This window comes from Anabrus simplex, chromosome 3 (assembly GCF_040414725.1).
Source record: "Anabrus simplex isolate iqAnaSimp1 chromosome 3, ASM4041472v1, whole genome shotgun sequence".
Taxonomy (NCBI): domain Eukaryota; kingdom Metazoa; phylum Arthropoda; class Insecta; order Orthoptera; family Tettigoniidae; genus Anabrus; species Anabrus simplex.
The window spans coordinates 298,949,988-298,973,702 of record NC_090267.1 but is presented as its reverse complement, the minus strand read 5'-3'; the positions used below and the strand labels follow the sequence as shown (position 1 = coordinate 298,973,702).

The 23,715-nt window shown below is 43.6% G+C and overlaps 1 protein-coding gene across 1 annotated transcript in view; it reads left to right on the top strand.

Moving 5' to 3' along the window:
• The first annotated feature begins 15,231 nt into the window (after nt 1-15,231).
• Nucleotides 15,232-23,715, top strand: part of LOC136867248 (probable G-protein coupled receptor No18) — a 1,741,601-nt gene continuing 1,733,117 nt past the window's right edge. The window contains exon 1 of the mRNA XM_068227059.1: nt 15,232-15,284. The gene's annotated coding sequence lies outside the window, so the exon portion shown is untranslated. The remainder of the gene's footprint in view (nt 15,285-23,715) is intronic.

Here is a 23,715-nt window from a genome sequence, read left to right as displayed (position 1 = left end):
TCCTGAGGGTTTTCCCCCACCACCTCGCTTTACTATTTAAATCCAGCGGTGTTCTGCAGGCCAGCTACGGTGTTAGTGGTGGTGATGGTGATTATTGCTAACAGGAAGTACAACTAGGCACTAATCAGAGAAAAAAAAAGAAAGACAAGGGCCACGTAGGGTGTGAAAAATAAAAACCCCTTGGCCTTCGCAACATAACAGCTTTCGGGTCAGAAAAGAACAAGAGTTTACCGAGTCAGGTCGGATAGGGTAGATGAAAGTGAGGAGCCTTGCACAAGTAAATGGAAGCAATGCCAGGACTCAGTTAAGAGACCCTTGGTCGTCATCCCACGCTCCCAAGTTCAGACCCCCTGGGGCCCCCTTTAGTCGCCTCTTACGACTGGCAGGGGATAACGTGGGTGTTATTCTACGCGCCCACCCACAGGGAGAGGAGAGCTACGTAGGGGCAAATTCTTACACTGACTGTGCGTGACCATCAGTTGTGTTTAGAATGACTAACTGACTCCCATCACACTTTATCCATACTTTCGACTGGCTACACACAATATCTCATGTATATAGGCGTGTTTAAAATCAGCTATTGTCTTCGACAGTTAAATTAAACTCCGTCAAGTTTTAAGCATGGGCATTTACTGTATTTACATTTCTCCCTGATTCTATTAACACTATTTACATATTTACTCGCTCCAGACCCCCTGGGGCCCCCTTCAGTCGCCTCTTACGACTGGCAGAGGATAACGTGGGTGTTGAACCTTCTGGATTTCATAGCAACTCTTCAAAGTTTTCGTAGATGGTAAATTGTTTTCAGACAAGCGACAATATCACCACTTTCCTCATATTTTTAAACTGTTCTTTGCAGTCTGTCATCTAGAGCGATGTAAGCGGTCTTTCTTCGATTACCTTCCATATTGAGCTGGGCCCTTATCAGCGCACATGCAGAGCTCTCTGCTTTCTTTAAACATTTGATGAGGTCTTTGAGTCGAGGATTTGGTCTTAAAAGTTCGGCAATAATTTTGTTGTGCCATCCCTCGACGGAGTTAGTGGTACGATGACGCCTGCCGTAACAACTCCAAAATCTCGCCTGAAACTTCTTCATTCTCCATCCACCTTTCTAAGAAATATTCCAAAAATGCAGAATTTTTTTTTATTGTCAGGTACTCTGGAGTGTATTTCCAACCAGCCATCGGAAACATCCTTAGGTCGAAGAAACGTTAAGGAAGCACACATGCAGATGATCATTCACACTTCTTCGTACTTCATATACCCATAAGCAAGTCTCAAATCTTGAACTTTTTTCCAGATACACTTTTTCATGTGGAAGTAGCATCCTTTTACCTCTACTGCTGGAAATACAACTTTAATGGACGAAATTGCTGCCGATTCAAAATCGACCGTCACTCTCGCTGGATTCCACTGTGGTATGGCCTCAATAAGAAGGCAAAAAAGCCGAATATATGTTTCTTTTCTTTTGTTTAGCAAGAGAGCAAATACAACAGTATATATATGTTTCGTTTCTTGAGCTTCCAAAGTATACATGAATGCTATAAATCTGCGAAAATTGTTTACTGCAACTCTTAAATGTTCCATCAATTAAAAAATCTTGCTTACTTCTCAAAGCTTCTTTTTCTAAAGTTCCACTAAAAATAATACGTCGCTCGCCAGTGCTGTCGTATTTCAAAAGAAAACTGCTCCCATCTGTCATGGTAAGCAATTCCACTTCAGGACGACTTCTTCAGACGATTCCGGTTCTTGTTGATTACCTTGCGATTTGGCTCTGTGACGATATCCCTCTTCGTAACTTGCTGTGCTGGTATTGTTTTAGAGATTACCCATTTGTTCACATTATATTTTAGAAACTGGCGTGTCCTCCTCGCGTGCTCTCTTCTTTGCCTGATTCTTCTTCTTTCTTCTTCTTTTCCTACCGCTTTTCCCACACCTGTGGGGTCGCGGGTGCGAACTGCGTCGCACATGTGGATTTGGCCCTGTTTTACGGACGGATGCCCTTCCTGACGCCAACCCTATATGGAGGGATGTGATCACTATTGCGTGTTTCTGTGGTGGTTGGTAGTGTAGTGTGTTGTCTGAATATGAAGAGGAGAGTGTTGGAACGGACACAAACATCCAGTCCCCGAGCCAGAAGAATTAATCAGAAGCGATAAAAATCCCCGACCCGGCCGGGAATCGAACGCGGGACCCTCTGAACCGAAGGCCAGTACGCTGACCATTCAGCCAACGAGTCGGACTCTTTTTTGCCTGATTGAGAGCTTTTAATACTTCTAAGCGAGCTTCATCAGGAGGTCTACATTGATGCTCGCTTGAACACAGCACTTCACCACTTTCGCTCTTGATTTATTCTCGGCAACGTGCCGATCTGTTCTTTGTACAGCACCAAATTACAGTTTCATCATCTTTTGTCCTTTTAACATTGTACGAGTAACCTTGGTAGCGGGTGCACGCATTCCCGTGACTGTTCGTTGAAACTTCCATATCCAGCACAACTGTCTGTCTGTTAAGTCATCAGCCCAGAGGCTGGTTGGATCCTCAAATAGCATCACCAAAGGCTATGCAGTGATAGGGAAACCACAAAAACCAATGGCAGTACCAAAATGAGGCGTACTAGGCAAGATGAGGAGTGAGGTAGTTTGCCATTGCTTTCCTCACTGGGCCAGACAGTGCTATTGTAGCACAACTAACCCTATGAGCAACACCTTTCATGACACTCAGACACACTGGTTGTGCTCTGAATATCATTAATCAGCACCACCCATACCCCAGCAGCTTCCATATTGTCACAGCCATGGAGGAAACTGGGACTTCAGTGGAAGCTACACTTTGCTCTGGCCTGTGCCAAGAGATGGACGCAAAAGTACTGTAACCATCAAGAAAGGACAGCAGGCAGGCCAGCACAACTAGAATGCGCTAAATAAATTTGACCAGAACACTATGACACTCGGAGCAAAAATGAGAGGAAGTAAGGCCAGCAGGCAAGTGCAATTATTATACTGAAAGAGATAATCCTGTGGAATTTACCGGGAGAGAGCCGCACAGTGACTGAGTCACGTTCAGTTGTAAACAGCTAATGGACTGGGGGCGATTGTCACACATTTTAAGCTGGGAGCGATGGTCACTGGGGGCGAATGACATGTATTCGGTGGGAGTAATGCTATTGTAAACTGATCTGGTTTGTAATTTTGGCCTGATTGTTTGTGAGTAAATATTGGTAGTGGGGCTTGGTGATGACAAAAACACTTGCCCAAGGGTTCATAACGATTCTCATGTATATTATAAATTACTTAACTACCACACATTATAATAGGATATCACTATATATAAGCCGGCCTCGTGGTGTAGGGGTTAGCGTGCCTGCCTTTTACTCGGAGGCCCCGGGTTCCATTCCCAGCCAGGTCAGGGATTTTTCCTGGATTGAGGGCTGCTTCGAGATCTACCCACCCTACGTGATTACAATTGAGGAACTATCTGACGGTGTGATGGTAGCCCCGGTCTAGAAAGCCAAGAATATCGGCCGAAAGACACCTCGTGATCTGCAGGCCTTTGGGCTGAGCAACAGTCACTTGGTAGGCCATGGCCCTTCGGTGCTGTTACACCATGGGGTTTGGTTTGGTTTATCATTTACTATAGCATGAGTCAAAATTCCATTTAATCCACCTTCTTCTTCTTCTTTTTCTTCTTAATCTGTTTACCCTCCAGGGTCGGTTTTCCCTCGGACTCGAGGAGGGATCCCACCTCTACTGCCTAAAGGGCAGTGTCCTGGAGCTTCAGACTCTGGGTCGGGGATACAACTTGGGAGGATGATCAGTACCGCGCCCAGGCAGCCTCACCTGGTATGCTGAACAGGGGCCTTGCGGGCGGGGGGGGGGGGGGGAAGATTGGAAGGGATAGACAAGGAAGAGGGAAGGAAGCGGCCGTAGCCTTATGTGGGGTTTCACCCGGCATTTGTCTGGAAGAGAAGTGGGAAATCACGGAAAACCACTTCCAGGATGGCTGAGGTGAGAATTGAACCCACCTCTACTCAGTTGACCACCCGAGGCTGAGTGGACCCCGTTCCAGCCCTCTTACCACTTTTCAAATTTCGTGGCAGAGTCGCGAATCGAACCCGGGCCTCAGGGGGTGGCAGCTAATCACACTAACCCCTACACCACAGAGACGGAATTAATTGACCTTAATAAGCGAAATATCACGCATTTAGCTAAAATTTATTACCCTGGAGGTGACTGAATTCACTGTTTTGAAGGTGGCACTCGGGCTTCCCCAAACAGATGCTTGCGCGTTTCAAGAATTTGAAAAGCTCTCTATCGCCTCCTGGGTTTGTCGTTCTCTCTCTAGTATTAGGGAGTTAGTCTCTGCTCCCTTAGTTTGCTCGCTTGAGAAACTGTGCCAGTTTCCACTGAGGGCTAATGGTTCGCGGCCTAGGGAATACAGTGCGGGCACTAAATCCGCCGTAACTCCGGGCTCTGGGATCGGAACCTGGTAGGGTTCAATATATATAGGCTACACAGGTGCCGACATTATTCTTCCGAGTTTTCTTGGTTTGCGTAGTCTCGTTAGGAAGCTCCATTCGACATCGCGCCCACATTTCGCTCGCTGAGCGTTGCAGCAGTAGTGCTAGCGGCCAGTCTTCCACGCGCCACGCAGAAACCATCCCATTCCAAAATTAACGCTCGAAATCGGCTTTAAATATCTCTCTGGACAAAAATCATTTCTTTCTGAGAAGCTCACCACCTTAGCCAGCTACCCAAGCAACCCTAATGAAATCCCAGTGTCGAACAAGTTGTTTGTTACTTGTAAGTTCGAACTCCGCTGTCGGCAACTCTGAAGATTATTTTCCGTGATTTCCTATATTCATACAGGCAAATGCTGGGGCTGTACTTTAAAGAAGGCCATGGCTGCTTCCCTCCCACTCCTCGCACTTTCGTATCCCATCGTCATAAAGCCTGTCTGTGTCGACGCGACGTAAAACAAATTGTAATAAAAAATTAACTTTGTGAGTAAATTACAGGGTCATGTACCTTCTTAGAAGCCAATTTACAATTTCCTAACAGAGTATAGAGCCCAAATACTTTAGCGTGACCTGTTAAAGGTTACCTTTTCAACTTGTAGGAGACATGATAAAAATAGAATTATTCTGGTCCGTAATAGGTCTGTGATCATTGATGTACGAATTCGCTTCAACGAAGGAGTGAAAGGAGAAAGAATGCAAAGAAAAGTATTTATTGCTATGAACATGTGACTGTAAAGCTGAGAATAATCTAAACCGTTTTCCGGTGATTAAGAATGGGATTTACAGTAATCACTATTTCAACGAGTAAGGAATAATTCCCTTAGTTAACACGATGAAGAGGCTGTTTACTCCTTTAAAAAGGTAGCGGTATTTGGGGGAACTTCACTTTGACGGTCAGTACAAAACTTATCTTCCCGTGTGAATGATTCAGACGATAGAGCGCTGGTCTTCTGAGCTCAAGTTGGCGGGTTGGATTCCAGCTCACACCGGTAGCATACGAAGATGCTCACATTATGTCAGCCTAGATTCTGTAGAATTGCCGACATGTAAAAGAAATCCAGGGGGACAAGTTTCCGGCAAATCTGTGCAAATTGAAAATATATAGTGGGACATAAAGCCAATGACATCTATATATTTAACAATGTTCCTAGAAACAGCTTTGGCCATTCCGTCCGTAAATTCTACTGGATTTATTTGCTTCATTTGTGTTGTATTCTCTCCGGAAGTACCTGCCGGTGAATAATTAGGCATTGATAGTTCTCGAAGTTCAGTCATAAAATCCATTAAATGATCACTCCAATAATAGCAGGCGAAGGCTTACCCTAGCCAGAAATACATACTTAACCTAGCGGGTTGCATACAGTTCAGGAGCAATATCTTTACGAAAAGATATCGGTGAAGCTAAATGATTAAAAATGACCGTGACTATAAGCAAACCTGCAACTTCAACCAAATTGGTAGGCATATGACTTAGTACTATCTAGAGAAAAATTCCGTGGGAGTAAGGCACACCGAGCACCCACAGGGGTGGAGTGGGGAGGGTGTAACGTGTGAAAATAATCAAAGAAAGACCTATATTAGCGCAGAATCCACAGTTTTCGTGATCGCTGAGATGAATAGTGATACTGCAGATGATATTAAGCACATATTACGCGAAATCGGGAGTTTGCAAGTTCGGATTCCACTGGTGTCCGGTTGGTCATTTTTGTCCTGTATGTACGTAAGACGACCTGATAGGTTAAAAGTCGATTTCGAATACAATGCGGCCGTTAAAATTCAATATTCATACACAATAATAACTTTAAAGCTACACAATAATTCGTAAAATAATAATAATAATAATAATAATAATAATAATAATAATAATAATAATAATAATAATAATAATAATAATACCGGGCGAGTTTGCCGTACGGTTAGGGGCGCACAGCTGTGAGCTCGCAACCGGGAGATAGTGGCTTAGAATCCCACTGTCGGCAGCCCTGATGATAGTTTTCCGTGGTTTCCCATTTTCACACCAGGCAAATGCTGTGGCTGTTCCTTAATTAAGGCCACGGCCGCTTCTTTCCCATTCCTAGGCCTTTCCCATCCCATCGTCGCCATAAGACCTATCTGTGTCGGCGCGACGTAAAGCAAATAGGAAAATAATAATAATAATAATAATAATAATAATAATAATAATAATAATAATAATAATAATAATAATAATAATAATAATAATAATAATCCGCTTGACACAAAATTAACCAGTTAATATAAATCCTGAAAGTAAACGTTCACAAAAGTGTCCGGGCAGCGCATGGAGCAATTTTATATAATAATAATAATGTTATTTTCTTTACGTCCCACTAACTACTTTTACGGTCTTCGGAGACGCCGAGGTGCCGGAATTTAGTCCCGCAGGAGTTCTTTTACGTGCCAGTAAATCTACCGACACGAGGCTGTCGTATTTGAGCACCTTTAAATACCACCGGACTGAGCCAGGATCGAACCTGCCAAGTTACGGTTAGAAGGCCAGCGCCTTAACCGTCTGAGCCACTCAGCCCGGCAACAATTTTATATCACGACCCTTTATCCTACCTATTTATAATGAACGCTGTGGAGCAGTTCGGGTTCTCCAGTTACTTTTATATTTTAATTTACAGGATCAGGAATGTCGTAAGTACAAGTACGTACTTCGGCACTAACAGTAAATGAACTTAGAGGTAGGTGGGTGGGTGGGTTTCTATGGAGGACGAATCGATACTGAAAGCAAGGTGTGTGGTGCAACCTCATTTGTAGACTGGCAGCGGTTATTGCTCGGTATCCCATGAATATGGAAGAGAACGTTGTCCGAGAGCCTCGTTTTTATAAGCAGCCTGTTTAGAGAATTTCAGAGTAAGATATGAAGGAACAACCTTGGAATACGTATTATACAGTAGATAGAAGCCGAGTTTAAGAATAGCATTGTGACTGACTACATTATTACAGCTGCTAAGCAGTAGCCAGTTTAGTCGCCACTTGTACAGTGTGTAACAATATTGCCGGCCATTAATTACAAGCTGTGATGAAGAGGATGAGGAAGTGTAAAATAAGAAACTAATCCCAATCCGCCTCTCTGGTGTAGTGGTTAGTGTGATTAGCTGCTAACCCCTGAGGCCCGGGTTCGATTCCCGGCTCTGCCACGAAATTTGGAAAGTGGTACGAGAGCCGGAACGGGGACATTCAGCCTCGGGAGGTCCACTAAGTAGAGGGGGTTCGATTTACACCTCAGCCATTCTCGAAGTAGTTTTCCGTGGTTTCCTCTTTCTTCTCAACGCAAATGCCGGGATGGTAACTAACTTAAGGCCACGGCCACTTCTTTCCCTCTTCCTTGTCTATCCCTTCTGTTTTCCAATCCCCCACAAGACCGCTGTTCAGCATAACAGGTGGTGGGGCCACCTGGGCTATGTACTGGTCCTCCTCCCCAGCTGTATCCCTCCGACCTAAGGTCTCACGCTCCAGGACACTACCCTTGAGGCGGTAGACGTGGGATCCCTCGCTGGTTCTGAGGGAAAAACTAACCCTGGATGGTGAAGGGATTAAGAAAGAACGAAACTAACCCCATAATTCACAGTTTTCATCCTGAATCACCTGTGGACGATGTTGTGGTCTAAACACAACTTAAAATGCTCCTACGATATTTTAAATTACAATTATATTGCAAAACCCGCTTTTCAGTGACTAGATCACAAAATGTCAAAATACAGAGGTCGATTTTGTGACTAAATACAGTATATTTCATTAACTCCGATCGTCATTCAAAAGTAAAACAAAAACGAAAAAAGATGGTGACAAAGCAGAACAATCGCGGAGATTCCCACCGGGTAGGGTTGGTTCCTGTTCTCACTTATTTGTCCTGATCCCGTTTAACACAAACTGTTATTCTTGAAGGTTTTTTTACGTACACGCTATGGACATACAAGAAGAGGCCAGACCTTGCGTCCAACCAATTTTTTTTTGCTATTTTTGCTTTACGTCGCACCGACTCAGGTATGTATTACGGCGACGATGGGATAGGAAAGGCCTAGGAATTGGAAGGAAGCGGCCGTGGCCTTAATTAAGTTACAGCCCCGGCTTTTGCCTGGTGTGAAAATTGGAAACAACGGAAAACCATCTTCAGGGCTGCCGACAGTGGGGCTCGAACCCATTATCTCCCGATTACTGGATACTGGCCGCACTTAAGCGACTGCAGCTATCGAGTTCGGTCCAACCAATTTTAACGAGCTTCGATGTACCTGTTTGGCGACAGTGGACAGTAAGTCGTACTGAAGGGTTTAAGTCAATTCGCTTTCGTTTTCGAAAAACCTGAAGTCAAATTTTTGGGACAGGATCCGCTTTGGACCAAGTGGAAGTGATAAACACTAACCAACCCCCCCCCCCTCCATGGCACTACAGCTCTTGCAGGGCCTTGGCCTACCAAGCGACCGCTGCTCAGCCCGAAGGCCTGCAGATTACGAGGTGTGGTGTGGTCAGCACGACGGATACTCTCGGCCGATTATCTGGGCTTTCTAGACCGGGGCCGCTATCTCACCGTCAGATAGCTCCTCAATTCTGATGACGTAGGCTGAGTGCGCCTCGTACAAGCCCTCAGGTCCAGGTAAAAGTCCCTGAGCTGACCCGGGGCCTCCGGGTAAGAGGCAAGCACGCTATTCCTACACAACGGGGCCGGCTGATAAACACTAAACGACGAACAAATTTTCTTTGAACATGTCTGGTCCGCATCCTAATAATTACCGAAGACGCTGATGAATGTCCGATTCAATGCAAGGCATATACCGTACAGGATGATCGGATTACATGTAACAAGCTTTAACACCTTCATTTTAGATAATAATCCCGTTTTGACTATAGGCCCTAAATCAGGGAATACACTGACTGACAGAGCAAATGCAACACCAAGAAAGAGTGGTCAGAACTTTATGCCAATTGCAGGGTAGACTGACGTCACTGAGGTATGCTCATGATGTGAAATGCGCCGCTGTGCTGCGCACGTAGCGAACGATAAATGGGACACGGCGTTGGCGAATGGCCCACTTCGTACCGTGATTTCTCAGCCGACAGTCATTGTAGAACGTGTTGTCGTGTGCCACAGGACACGTGTATAGCTAAGAATGCCAGGCCGCCGTCAACGGAGGCATTTCCAGCAGACAGACGACTTTACGAGGGGTATGGTGATCGGGCTGAGAAGGGCAGGTTGGTCGCTTCGTCAAATCGCAGCCGATACCCATAGGGATGTGTCCACGGTGCAGCGCCTGTGGCGAAGATGGTTGGCGCAGGGACATGTGGCACGTGCGAGGGGTCCAGGCGCAGCCCGAGTAACGTCAGCACGCGAGGATCGGCGCATCCGCCGCCAAGCGGTGGCAGCCCCGCACGCCACGTCAACTGCCATTCTTCAGCATGTGCAAGACACCCTGGCTGTTCCAATATCGACCAGAACAATTTCCCGTCGATTGGTTGAAGGAGGCCTGCACTCCTGGCGTCCGCTCAGAAGACTACCATTGACTCCACAGCATAGACGTGCACGCCTGGCATGGTGCCGGGCTAGAGCGACTTGGATGAGGGAATGGCGGAACGTCGTGTTCTCCGATGAGTCACGCTTCTGTTCTGTCAGTGACAGTCACCGCAGACGAGTGTGGCGTCGGCGTGGAGAAAGGTCAAATCCGGCAGTAACTGTGGAGCGCCCTACCGCTAGACAACGCGGCATCATGGTTTGGGGCGCTATTGCGTATGATTCCACGTCACCTCTAGTGCGTATTCAAGGCACGTTAAATGCCCACCGCTACGTGCAGCATGTGCTGCGGCCGGTGGCACTCCCGAACCTTCAGGGGCTGCCCAATGCTCTGTTTCAGCAGGATAATGCCCGCCCACACACTGCTCGCATCTCCCAACGGGCTCTACGAGGTGTACAGATGCTTCCGTGGCCAGCGTACTCTCCGGATCTCTCACCAATCGAACACGTGTGGGATCTCATTGGACGCCGTTTGCGAACTCTGCCCCAGCCTCGTACGGACGACTAACTGTGGCAAATGGTTGACAGAGAATGGAGAACCATCCCTCAGGACACCATCCGCACTCTTATTGACTCTGTACCTCGACGTGTTTCTGCGTGCATCGCCGCTCGCGGTGGTCCTACATCCTACTGAGTCGATGCCGTGCGCATTGTGTAACCTGCATATCGGTTTGAAATAAACATCAATTATTCGTCCGTGCCGTCTCTGTTTTTTCCCCAACTTTCATCCCTTTCGAACCACTCCTCCTTGGTGTTGCATTTGCTCTGTCAGTCAGTGTATTTAAGATTAACTTAAATATTTTATTTAATTGGGAAACAACATGAACCGGGTATAGGAGCGTTTAAGTGCTGGTCATGCTGATAAATAATTTCAAGAAATAATTCGGTATCTCGCACCGTTGCCATTTGATGAGCTGCTGAATTTAGTCAATGAGACCTCTTTGCGGGTGAATTGCAATGGGCTTTGCGTGGCACTGTTGCTAAACGTTCACCTGACTTATGATCGGCTTGAGAGCTATGCCAAGAAATCAGTACCAAATACAAACACACCGCTGGTTTCAGTCAGTGTCACTGTAGCGTACGTGCTATGGGGAGATCCTGTCAGCTCGGAGGTCCGTGTTCGAACCCCTTCTGTGGCTAAGTTTTATTCTTAGACTGGTGCTTTCATGCCGGTTTTAAGCCGCATATTGGTTTAGCAACATTGCTACGCAAAGCCCATTTGAATTCACCCGCGAAGTGATCTGATAGGCTAAATTAAGCAGCTGATAACATGTCAACGGTGTACGATATCAAATTATTTCTTTCCAATAATTATCAGTATGACCAACCCTCTAAAGCTCATATACCCGGTTAACGTTGTTTTCATCCACCCTGTATACTTGGAGAGATACACCGCAGTCAACCGGAGCGGTGGCTGGATGATCGCCGTACTTGTCTGCGAATCTCGACGACCTGAGTTCGAGTCTTATCGCAGCTACATTACTTGTACAAAAAGCATTATTATTTGAGGGAGCGTAAAGGTAAATATGGAACAAAAAATTACGCAAATTAAAATAGGCTACAATGTGTTCCCCACCTTAAATTAATAAAGGCCTAACATGCCGGGCTGAGTGGCTCAGACGGTTAAGGCGCTGGCCTTCTAACCCCAACTTGGCAGGTTCGATCCTGGCTCAGTCCGGTGGTATTTGAAGGTGCTCAAATACGACAGCCCCGTGTCGGTAGATTTACTGGCACGTTAAAGAACTTCTGTGGGACTAAATTCCGGCACCTCGGCGTCTCCGAAGACCTTAAAAGTAGTTAGTGGGACGTAAAGCAAATAACGTTATTATTATTATTAAACATTCTCACAAAATCATAAGACCTATCTGAGTCGGTGAGACGTAAAGCAACTAGTAAAAAATGTTATATTTCGTACAAAATATTTGGCTGCGATGAGGCTCGAACACACGTCGTCGAGGTATATGTGCCTTGCATTGGAATCGGGGATTGATTTTTTTTTTTTTTTGGAAAAGGTTTAGTTGGCGGACATGCCATGTTTAAGTAAAATTTTTTCGCCTCTTAGGGCTCTATTATCTCCACTTGGTCCTAAGAAAATCCTGCGTAATGGTATTCGATAATTCTTTTTTAGAAAACGAAAGCGTATTGACCGAAACCCTTCCACACGAGTTAGTGTTGAAAGTCCTGCAAGAGGTACATTGAAACTCGAAATCAGTTTGACGCAGGGTGTGGCCTCTCCTTGTTAGTGAGGGTTGGACTGAATATAAAAACGGGAATGCCTATAACTTCGCATGGTTTGGGGATAATGGATGTGCTGAAATTCCTGCCAAGGTGGCCTCTATCTTTTGATCTGGTGAAGATGAGACTGAATATCGTAAGCGCGAATGCTTAAAAATAACCCCTGTGGGTGGGGGACGCAGATGAAGAATACACCCACGGTATCCCCTGCCTATCGTAAGAGGTGACTAAAAGGGGCCCAAGGGGCTCTCAACTTGGGAGCGTGCGGTGGCGATCACGGGGCCCTTAGTTGAGTCTTGGCATTACTTCCACTTACTTCTGCCAGGCTCCTCACATTCATCTATCCTGTCCGACCTCCCTTGGTCAACTCTTGTTCTTTCTCGACCCCGACGGTACTAGAGCATTCGAGGCCTAGGGAGTCTTTTATTTTAATGCCCTTCGTGGCCCTTGCCTTTCCTCGTCCGTTACGTCATTTTTCGAAGTGACGGATACTTTCTTATTTCTTTTTTCACTGTCTACCCCCTGAGGGTGGGGGATGCAGACGAAGAATACACGCACGGTATCCCCTGCCTGTCGTGAGAGGCGACTAAAAGGGGCGACCAAGGGATGATTTTATTAGAACCATGAAACCATCACGCGGGGAACACCATGGGTTGCCTGTACTTGCGAGTAGTACCACTATATTAGGTACGAAATAGGTTTGTGATTAGTAGCAGCAGACCGAGCTCGATAGCTGCAGTCGCTTAAGTGCGGCCATTATCCAGTAATCGGGAGATAGTGGGTTCGAGCCCCACTGTCGGCAGCCCTGAAGATGGTTTACCGCGGTTTCCCATTTTCACACCAGGCAAATGCCGGGGCTGTACCTTAATTAAGGCCAGGGCCGCTTCCTTCCACTTCCTATGCCTTTCCTATCCCATCGTCGCCATAAAACGTATCTGTGTCGGTGTGACGTAAAGCAAGTAGCAAAAAAAAAAAAAAAAAGTAGCAGCAGAAAGTGGGTCACTGTGGGTTTCCAGTGCCCGTGAGTCGTACCCTTGTAAGGTCTGGGGGTTGCCTGTGATTAGTACCACTATATGAGCGGTACCGTGGGTTGGCTGTGCTTAGTACCCACTATGTGGGGAACACCACGGGAATACCGGCGCCCGTGATTAGTATACCTAGGTGAGGAATACCATCGGTTTACGTTGCCTATGTGTGGCGCCATTACGTGAGAAACAGCATAGGTCTTCGTTACCTGTACAACGTCCAAAACTTATGAGTAGTACCATCATGTGTGGAACACCGTGAGTCTACGCTACTTTTGATTAGTACCCCAATAAGACAAATATCAATGTTCTCCTTTACTAGCGATAAGTACCATTATGTGGGGCCGTGGACCTGTATTTTGGTCCCCTTTAGACAACAAGTATCCTCTATTCGGGCTGGTGTTTTAGAAGTGGTCTAACCATGGTATCTGTCCATAAGGACTAGATGCCTGAACGATCAGGGTTAACTAAGAGTGCTCACAGTATGTATAGTAACACAATCTTTTGTTAAGGGAAATTTATTACATTTTGAATGAAAAGTGCAGTTAACAGTTAATTCAAAAAGTCAAAAGAAGCCATCTCCGCATAAACCATGAAGTAGTGGAAGGTAAGGGTTTATATTTTCTGTAACCTTGGCACTCGATAGGACAGAGTGGTTAGCTCTATGCTCGGCCGCCTCTGTGTTACTAGCGGCCGTCCTCGGAGGCCCGGGTTCGATTCCCGGTACTGCCATAAATTTAGGAACGGCAGGAGGGCTGGTATGTGTTTGAAATGGTACATGCAGCTCACCTCCATACGGGGTGTGCTTGAAAAGATCTGCACCTTCTTGGGATGAGGACACGAGTTTCCTTCTTTACTCAATTTTGGTGTACGCTAAGTGAACGCTGAGACCATTGTTCACGCAAGAAGTGAAACTTTCCTTTCTAAGTTCTTTAATTTTATGGTGGGAAGTAGAATCCTTCTCCTTATTGGAGAACTGAATTCATTTTCACCGTCTCGGTTAGGCAATCCCATAATGTAAACCCAATTCCTGTCTTAACGTTAGAGATGATACATTGTCATTTTATATTAAAAGGGAAATTGCTTCGTAATCCAGCCGCCTTGATGTGAAAAGAGTGACGATGATATTCGGCTGTTAAGGCCTCATTCTTCTTATTATTATTAATATTATTATTTCTTAATTTGTTTACCCTGCAGGGTTGGTTTTCCCTCGGACTCGGTGAAGGATCCCACCTCTACCATCTCAAGGGCAGAGTCCTGGAGCGTGAGAATTTTGGGTCGGGGATACAACTGGGGAGGAAGACTAGTACCTCGCCGAGGCCGTCTCACCTGCTATGCTGAACAGGGGCCTTGTGGGGGATGGGAAGATTGGATCGAATAGACAGGGAAGAGGGAAGGAAGCGGCCATGACCTTAAAATAGGTACAACCCGGGCATTTGCCTAGAGAAGTGGGAAACCACGGAAACCAGTTCAAGGATGGCTGAGGTGGCAATCAAACCCCCCCCTCTACTCAGATGACCTCCCAGGGCTGAGTGGACCCCGTTCTAGCCCACGTGCCACTTTTCAAATTTCATGGCAGAGCCGGGAATCTAACCCGGGCCTCCGAGGGTGGCAGCTAAATCCGCTAACAACTACACCACAGAGGCGGACCTTTTATTATTATTATTATTATTATTATTATTATTATTATTATTATTATTATTATTATTATTATTATTATTATTATTATTATTATTATTATTATCGACCGCTGCGTAGGCTGGTTATCAATGAGAGTGTGAACTGGGTCAGGGCGGTATGAAGCACGCGGTCGCTGTGTTATCCCCATAACGCATGCGTCACATCGAAAGTGCTGATGTCTCTGCCGACGGCTCGGCGTATCAGTCGTCTCCGCGCTCTCTCGTGTAGCGCCGGCTATCCAACTGACCGACGCTCACTCCTCCCGACGTCTTCCTCCTCCTCACGTCGAGTCAAGGTAATGTGCCTCTTTGTGTGTTATGACTCATTATCCCTTGCCACAATCGATTCTTCTCATGACACGTTAGTGGACTGAGGTCTTGAATGAGATCTTTTCGTGTGATTGTACTCTTTATTGAAGTTTTTAAATTGTTCGGAATAATTCGAAAGTTATAAAAAGAGCCAGGAAGATTCTAAAACACGGATGCATTTGTCAACTGTAATTAGTCGTGCTAGAGTAATTATTTCCTGTGAATTTGAACGGCACACTTCCACGGCATAACAAAAGGAAATGTGAGCTAACAAATAGTTTTCACGCTGCATAAGTTATTACAGTTATGCTGTGTTGAAATTATTATTAATATTATTATCATCATTTTAATCATAGTCTCGTTTTTGCTAATCATGGAGCAAGTTATTTCATTTTTTATTTTCTTCTTCCGTGACCTTTAACTTTTGCCTAGTACTCACTCGCCCATACGTTTCCAGTGTTCATTTCTCTCCAAAGTTCACAACTTTCCTGTCTTCAGTTTCAACATTTCTAGGAAATCCTATTGACTGAAGTGGAGATTTTGCTTAATAAGTTTTCAATTCTGAAAACCTTCTTGATTGTTTCTCATTTTGAGGATGGACGCAAAGTGTACTTCCTATTAAAATAATAACCACCACCACCAAACTTTCCACTTCTTTCGGATCCCTCTACACTTCATTGAACCGGACTCCCTTGGTTTTCTCATCTAGAAAATAAATGGAAGATCCAGTCAGTTATTTTCCCTGTGTATGTTGGGATCAGCTGACCACAAGACAGAATCATTTTACACAAGCGAGTGTAGTTCTTGGCCATGTCTTCTCCTGAATTATCAGTTTTCTTTGACAGTACCAAGGTAATAATAATAATAATAATAATAATAATAATAATAATAATAATAATAATAATAATCAGAAGTACAAGAAGAAGATAATTGCCATAATGAGTAGCTCACATGGCAGAGCGCTGACACTATGTGCTTAAGCTCGATTCTGTCTGTGGCATTTGAGATGCTGATATACAGTAGGCCAGAATCGAGTTGGTGGATTTGACAGCACATAAAATAACTGCTGTGGGACGAAATTCTTGCACCTCGGCGTTTCCATAAACTGGTGGGACATTAAACTAATAACATTATGACGATCATCATCATCATCTGTCATCATCTCTGCTTCGTTAGGCTATTTACTGTCGTCGTTTAATCACATTTTTATTGCTATGTTTTTATTCGTGTATTATCCGATATAGAAAGTTTCTGGACATTCTTCAGATCATTACTTTCGTGTTCTATGAATCTCTTTGTCCTTATCTTAATTTTCTTTGCATTTCAGTATTAGTTTTACAAACACATGTATTAAATATTTGATAAGAAGGTATTGTATGAAGCCTACTGTCCGTATACTTCCAGGGAGACAAAAATAAATAAATAAATAAATAAATAAATAAATAAATAAATAAATAAATAAATAAATAAATAAATAAATAAATAAATAAATAAATAAATAAATAAATAAATAAATGGTGATGACGATGATAGTGCGTGAGTAATCTCCCCTTGAACTACTGCCGGGCTTAAGATACTGAACCCATAATTCTAGTTAAAGGGTTCAATGCATCATTATGCCGAAATATTTCCCTGGAAACAGAATAACTAATGGGTTACTAATCTATCAAATATATTTAAACTTTGTTAACGCCAAGTGTGTCGATTATCTTTCCTTCATAATAAATGAGGTGGTTGCGGTGGTTATTGTTTTAGGGGGAAATATGTCGGTATAATTATCCCGTATCATACGTAACCATACCAGAAAAGGGAGAAGGTCCGAGTCTTCGATGAATGAACGTGTCGGTAATAGGACTGAAAAGGATATAAAAGCGTAAAAGACTTTCAAAAGTTTCCAAACTGTCGGGATCAGAAGATGATAATAGCAAATCGAAGATTGATAGGAGAAAAATGAACGTAAGGAGACAGGATTGTTATGTAATACTCAGCTTGGGGATCAGGTCGTTGTAACTTCTCACTCGCAAGTTGAGGCCTTTTACAGGGCTCCTGTACATTCTGGACGCATTATTGCCCTCCACCTAAAGGGGGTTATAATTAGCGAGTGTCTAAATACTCGACGGAGTTGGTGTGGGTTGTTACAGAAAGTGTGTCCACAGGTCTCATGGAATAATGAAAATTTATACTCCAAAGAGGGGGAAAATCGGGAGGCATCACACTGTGTCATGGTGAATTTAAAGTGAAAGAAAGAGACGATTTCATTGGTTGAGAAAAAGCTTCTTTCTCCAATCTGCTGGGGTCGCGGTTGCGATCTGCGTCACACTTGTGGCCTTGGCCCAGTTTTACGTCTGGACAGCCTTCTGTACGCCAAACCTATGTTGAGAGTTTAATTCGACTATTACGAGTTTCTGTGGCGATTGGCTGTGTATTGCGTGTGTTTAAATTAAGAAGTGTGTTTTAGGGCGAACGAAAACTTCCAGTCCACGAGTAAAAATAATTATACTGGGCTAAAACCCCTGAACCGCCCGACTTACGAACCCGAGACACTCCATGCACAAGGAACCAAACTGAGGTAGGTAAATACTTGGATTCATTTATTGATGAATTGTAAATATGAGAACATTACTTTGTGTGCAGAATAGGCCCACTACAAAATAAACTCGAATTTAAAATTTACTAGAATATATTATAATTTGGCAGTTGTAATAATAACGAATTGCAACAATTATTCGAAATATATCATTATAATCAATCTCAATAACATTTTTACTACATAGGTTGCAGTTATGGAAAGTGTAAAAATAGCGAAGTATTTTAAACTGTGATGATGATGATGATGATGATGATGATGATGATGATATTGTTTTACGTCCCACTAACTACTTCTGACGGTTTTCTGAGACGCCTTGGTGCCGCAACTTTGTTCCGCAAGAGTTCTTTTACGTGCCAGTAAATCTACCGACATGAGACTGACGTATTTGTGCACCTTCAAATACCACCGGACTGTGCCACGCTCGAACCTGACAAGTTAGCGCCAGAAGGCCAGCGCCTTAACCGCCTGAGCCACTCGACCCGGCAGCGTTATAAATAGTGTACATCGAAAATAGAAGCCATCCTTATATAATAATATTCCTACCAGTCAACAGAAACATGAGTATTCCTGCCAGGGTCAAAAATATCGTTGGCTGAATGGTCAGCGTACTGGCCTTCGGTTCAGAGGGTCCCGGGTTCGATTCCCGGCCGGGTCGGGGATTTTAACCTTCATTGGTTAATTCCATTGGCCTGGGGGCTGGGTGCCTGTGATGTCCCCAACATCCCTGCAACTCACACACCACACATAACACTATCCTCCACCACAATAACACGCAGTTACCTACACATGGCAGATGCCGCCCACCTTTTTCGGAATGTCTGCCTTACAAGGGCTGCACTCTGCTAGAAATAACAACACGAAATTAAAAAAAAGGGTCACAAATAATATATCAGTGCCCCACCGCGGTTCATTTAATTTTTCTATAATATTATGTATCATACGAACATAACTGTTAAATGGACTCCCACACCCCACTTTCCATCACCGTGTTGGAAGCTTACTTGATACATAAATTAAAAAGGAGGCTTGCGTACGCATAGTAAATGTATTTACAGTATGACTGTGGACACTGAAATATCATGACTTATTATAAGCAACATCAGTGGGTTACTTAGCCCTGTTTGGCTGTTATGAAAACTATGAGACAGATGAGTTGGCCGAATTCCAGTTATATTTATAATGACCTCCTCTATAATGCCACGATATACGAAAATACATTTATTTTTCTACTTTTTATTTACAAATATAAGTTTACGTTACTAGAATCTGTTCGAACATTTTACTCCGCTGATTTCAAGAATTCAGTACGAGAGGAAACTCGTTTTTTATAATTAAGGATCTGACTATTTGAATGGGAGCATATCCCGTTAAAGAAGTAATTACTTTTGAATCACTTTCCCGTTTGCATTTGTCCATCATTGCTCAGAAAAGTCGGTGGAATGGATATTGCCTCTTCATTCTTCCTTCCAATATGTACCGGAAGTAATGGTTGTGGTTGTTGTTTTAAGGGAGAGTGCAATTTAGATAATTGCCCACTTTTAACCATAATACGATGGAATCAGTCTTTCTGATTGATGGTGTGCCATTCCTTTCATTTATCTACAGCACCTGGTAGGAGAAATTTTGAGTCATGTATTCAATTCCTGTCCAAAATACTTAATAGAAAATTTATCACGTCAGTTGGTTGAATAATGTGTATATATGTGAGAAGATTAGTTTTCTTCCTGAAACGAATGTCCTTACTTTGTACAGTTCTCCACCTAAAAGAACTTGATATTTGACAGAAAATAACATACTTCACAAAAATTTGTGAGTAACAAGAGTAACTATAATGTTTTTTGCTACTTGTAAGATACTTGAGACGTTTTGATTGTCAGTCCTTGTAGAGAAAGAGAGAGATTGTGTACCGCCAGCGATGGTGGTTGTGATTATTGTCTTAAGGGGAAGCATAAGTAGATACTTATCATAATCATAAGATAAAGGAATAAGCTGCCACCTCGATGAATGAAATTATCCAGGAATAGAAGGGAAACAAAGGACGTGAAAATAAAATATTCCGTTGACCTCCAAAAGCTAACACCATCTGGTGTGAAAGGGAAAAAGTGTCCACCTGGAAGGTCGTATAGAAAAGATGAAAGTGTGAGGTGCTTGAACGTCTTGGTTATCAATCTTGTGTACTTAGTATGTGTGAAGCTGGCCTTTAACCAGTGTTAGTGTACCGTCTGTACTAGTTTCTGTGTGCGTATTTGTAATCTAGCGTCTGACCTCCCTTAGTTGTTGTTGTTGTTGTTGTTATTTGCTTTGTCTCACCGATGCAGACAGGTCTTATGGCGACGATGGGTTAGAAAAGGGTTAGGATTTGGAAGGAAGCGACGCCGTAGCATTTGCCTGTGTGGGAATGGGAAACCACGGAATCCCGTCTTAAGGGCTGCAGATAGCGGATTTCGAACCCATCGTCTCACGAAGAGGACCTTTCAGCTAGGTGACACAAATCGCGTATCCAATTTACTCGGTACCTGTCTAAGGCGACATTGGTTTTCATCTAATATACTTGGTGTCTCACCGTAACAGTCGTCAGGCGCCTTTTCGCTTGTGTTTACTGAGCAAGATGGCCGTGCGGTTAGGAGCGCGCAGCTGTGAGCTTGCATGCGGGAGAGAGTAGTTTCGAATTCCACTGTCGGAAGCCCTGAGGATGATCTTCCGTGGTTTCCTATTTTCAGACCAAGCTGGGGCTGTACCATAATTAAGGCCATAGCCACTTCCTTCCAACTCCTAGCCCTTTTCTATCCCATCGTCGCCATAAGACCAATCTGTGTCGACATGCAAATATTATAATATATTATTATTATTAGTATTATTATTATTATTATTATTATTATTATTATTATTATTATTATTATTATTATTATTATTATTTTAAAAATCTGGTGTTTCGAAATATATTTGCAATTTCGCTTCTGTAGTGTGTAGGTAGATTAAGCTCGTAAAAGGAATGCTCACCGGGTACGTAATGCGACGTCCAGTGTGATCAGGAGACATCGTTTAGTCTCTTCCTGCAGACGAAATAATGTTAAATGTGTAATTTCCTGAGCCCAGTCCATAGAGCGGCCTAAAATTAGTCTAGTGCAATATTCCGTTCGAAGATATTTATTGACGGTGGCAGTGCAAGAGGAATAGATAGTGTTTCCTGTAGCTGCCATAGGACAGTAGTGTAGAGGCAGGCGAGGAAGACGGAGAGAGAATGTATACCGATATGAGGACGTGCGATAGAGGACGAAAGCAAGTTATGGATTCTTCGCTGTATCAATTGTTTTTGCGCTTGTCACACTGTACACGTCTTATTTATGTCATCGTCTCCTGATTTATCTGGTTTCGCTTCCTTGCGACGCGCCGTACTGTCTCCAAACTACCTGTCATACATCAGCCTCACTCAGCCGCTATTGAAAGTAGTATTTCTGTTGTTGTACTGTCAGTGTCAATAAATATCACACCAGACTAATCTGAGACTGCTCTACAGATTGGGCACATTAAATTATACGTATAACAAAATTTCGTTTGCAGCGAGAATCAAAACGACGTTTCCCCTTCACACTGGACGTCACTCGATGAGCGTTCTTTGTTCGAGCTGACTCTACCTACACATTATGAAAACGCTGTGAACGCTTGCGCCCTTCTCCTTTAATGGTCCAAATCCCTTGTTCGTTCTTTTTCTCTTGGAGCTAACGATCTAGTAACGAACTGAACTAATTTCATACAAACCTTACGGGTAATATTACTGTATTTTACAGATAGTTGAGAGGCCTATTTACGGTATCTTAATATGGTTACTGGATACAATGAATTGTTGCAGCGCTGAGACGATAGATACTCTAGCGCATATTCCGGCTTATCCCTTTGGCTTAACTGATAACACTGCTGTCTGTCATGTCAACAACCCGGAGGCTGATTTAATTCTCAAATAGCACCATCAAATGTTAAGCAGTGTATTTATTTATTTATTTATTTATTTATTTATTTATTTATTTATTTATTTATTTATTTATTTATTTATTTGTTAGTTTGAACCTTATTTTACATGTGTATATTAGGGTTATGGTTTTGATGAGTTCATTAATTACTGGTCTTTGACAGAAAATTAGAAACCTATTTTTTTACAAGTTTTTTAACGGCCTAAATAATTGAAGATGTGGTGAATGAACTTAGGGATCTGTCTGTAGCTGCAGATTTTCTAAACAGATGGTATAATAGCTTTGAGATTTCCACATAGCAATTGTTTAGGTGACACTCAAGATAGAATCTTGTCCTTCCAACCATGACATAGTCAGACAGTAAATGGTCCACAAATATTCTTCTGCAATATTGATCTTGAAGTAGAACTTAAACTTTTCATGACCGGAAAGAAACTGAGTGAGAATGAATTCGGATACTACTATTTTACGGTGGAGTCTAGTATAAATGTCAGGAAATAATAATTATCTTGTGATAGATCCCTTTGTACTTCATGTCCATAGATTGTATCTCTGATTTATTAGATATGATTTGATTTGAGGATGATTTGTTGTGGGTGATTTCTATATTAAATGAGGTGCCTGCTTTTGCGAGTGAGTATGCCTTTTAATTTCCAGGTGAACCGGGGTCCTCGGATCCAGGAATGACAGACGTGGGGGAATTGCTGTACGTTAGATATTATAGTAGCAGCTATTGGACTGAAAAAGGATAGCAGTTACAAGTAAACCACAAAAATCGATGGCGGTGCCCTAATGAGGTGTACTAGCCAAGACAAGGAATGCGGTAGTTTGCCATTGCTTTCCTCACTGAACCAAGCACAGTTGACTCTATGCGAAAAACCTTTGACAACATCCAGACGCGCTAGTTCTGTTCCGACCGAGCTCGATAGCTGCAGTCGCTTAAGTGCGGCCAGTATCCAGTATTCGGGAGGTAGTGGGTTCGAACCCCACTGTCGGCAGCCCTGAAGATAGTTTTCCGTAGTTTCCCATTTTCACACCAGGGTAATGCTTGGGCTGTACCTTAATTAAGGCCACGGCCGCTTCCTTCCCACTCCTAGTCCTTTCCTATCCCATCGTCGCTATAAGAACTATCTGTGTCGGTGCGACGTAAAGCAACTTGTAAAAAAAAGAAAAAAGGTTGTGTTCCGAATGTATCACTCAGCACCACTTCCATACTGTCACAGCCACAAATGGGACTGAGACTTCACGAAAGCCGCATTTTTCTCTGAGTCGTGCTAGGAGACAGATGGAGAAATGCTGCAAGCATCAGGAAATAGCCAAAAGTGGACTTGACATATCGGGCGGCAATTAACAGAATTTAAATGTGCTAATCTTAACGGTTTGTTTATTGATGCGTAAATTAAGTTCTTTCTGGGCATTACGCCACTATAGCGTCCTTCAGACCGAAGTATCGAGTGATTTGGTTATGCCGTACGGGCTGCATCACTCTAAGCTCGCATTAGGGAGAGTTTGGATTCGAGCCCCGCCGTCGGAGGCCATGGATACGAGTTTACCAATGGTTTGCTATTTACAAACTAGGCATGTACTGGCGCTGCATCTTAATTAAGACAACTGCCGCTTCCTTCCCGGCCATTCCAATCCTGTCGACGCTGAAAACCTGCATGTGTTAGCATCACGTGAAACTGATAGCAACAGACTAAGAGAAGTATTTAATATGACCTTGTATGCGCCATTATAATCAGTTATGACGTTCAATCAGAAATAGTAGATCTAAAAAATTTCCTCTCCTTCTCTGCCGCTTTCCCCACACCCTAGTAAGATCACCATGCTGTCTGTGTAATACAAGTGGACCCACTTTTA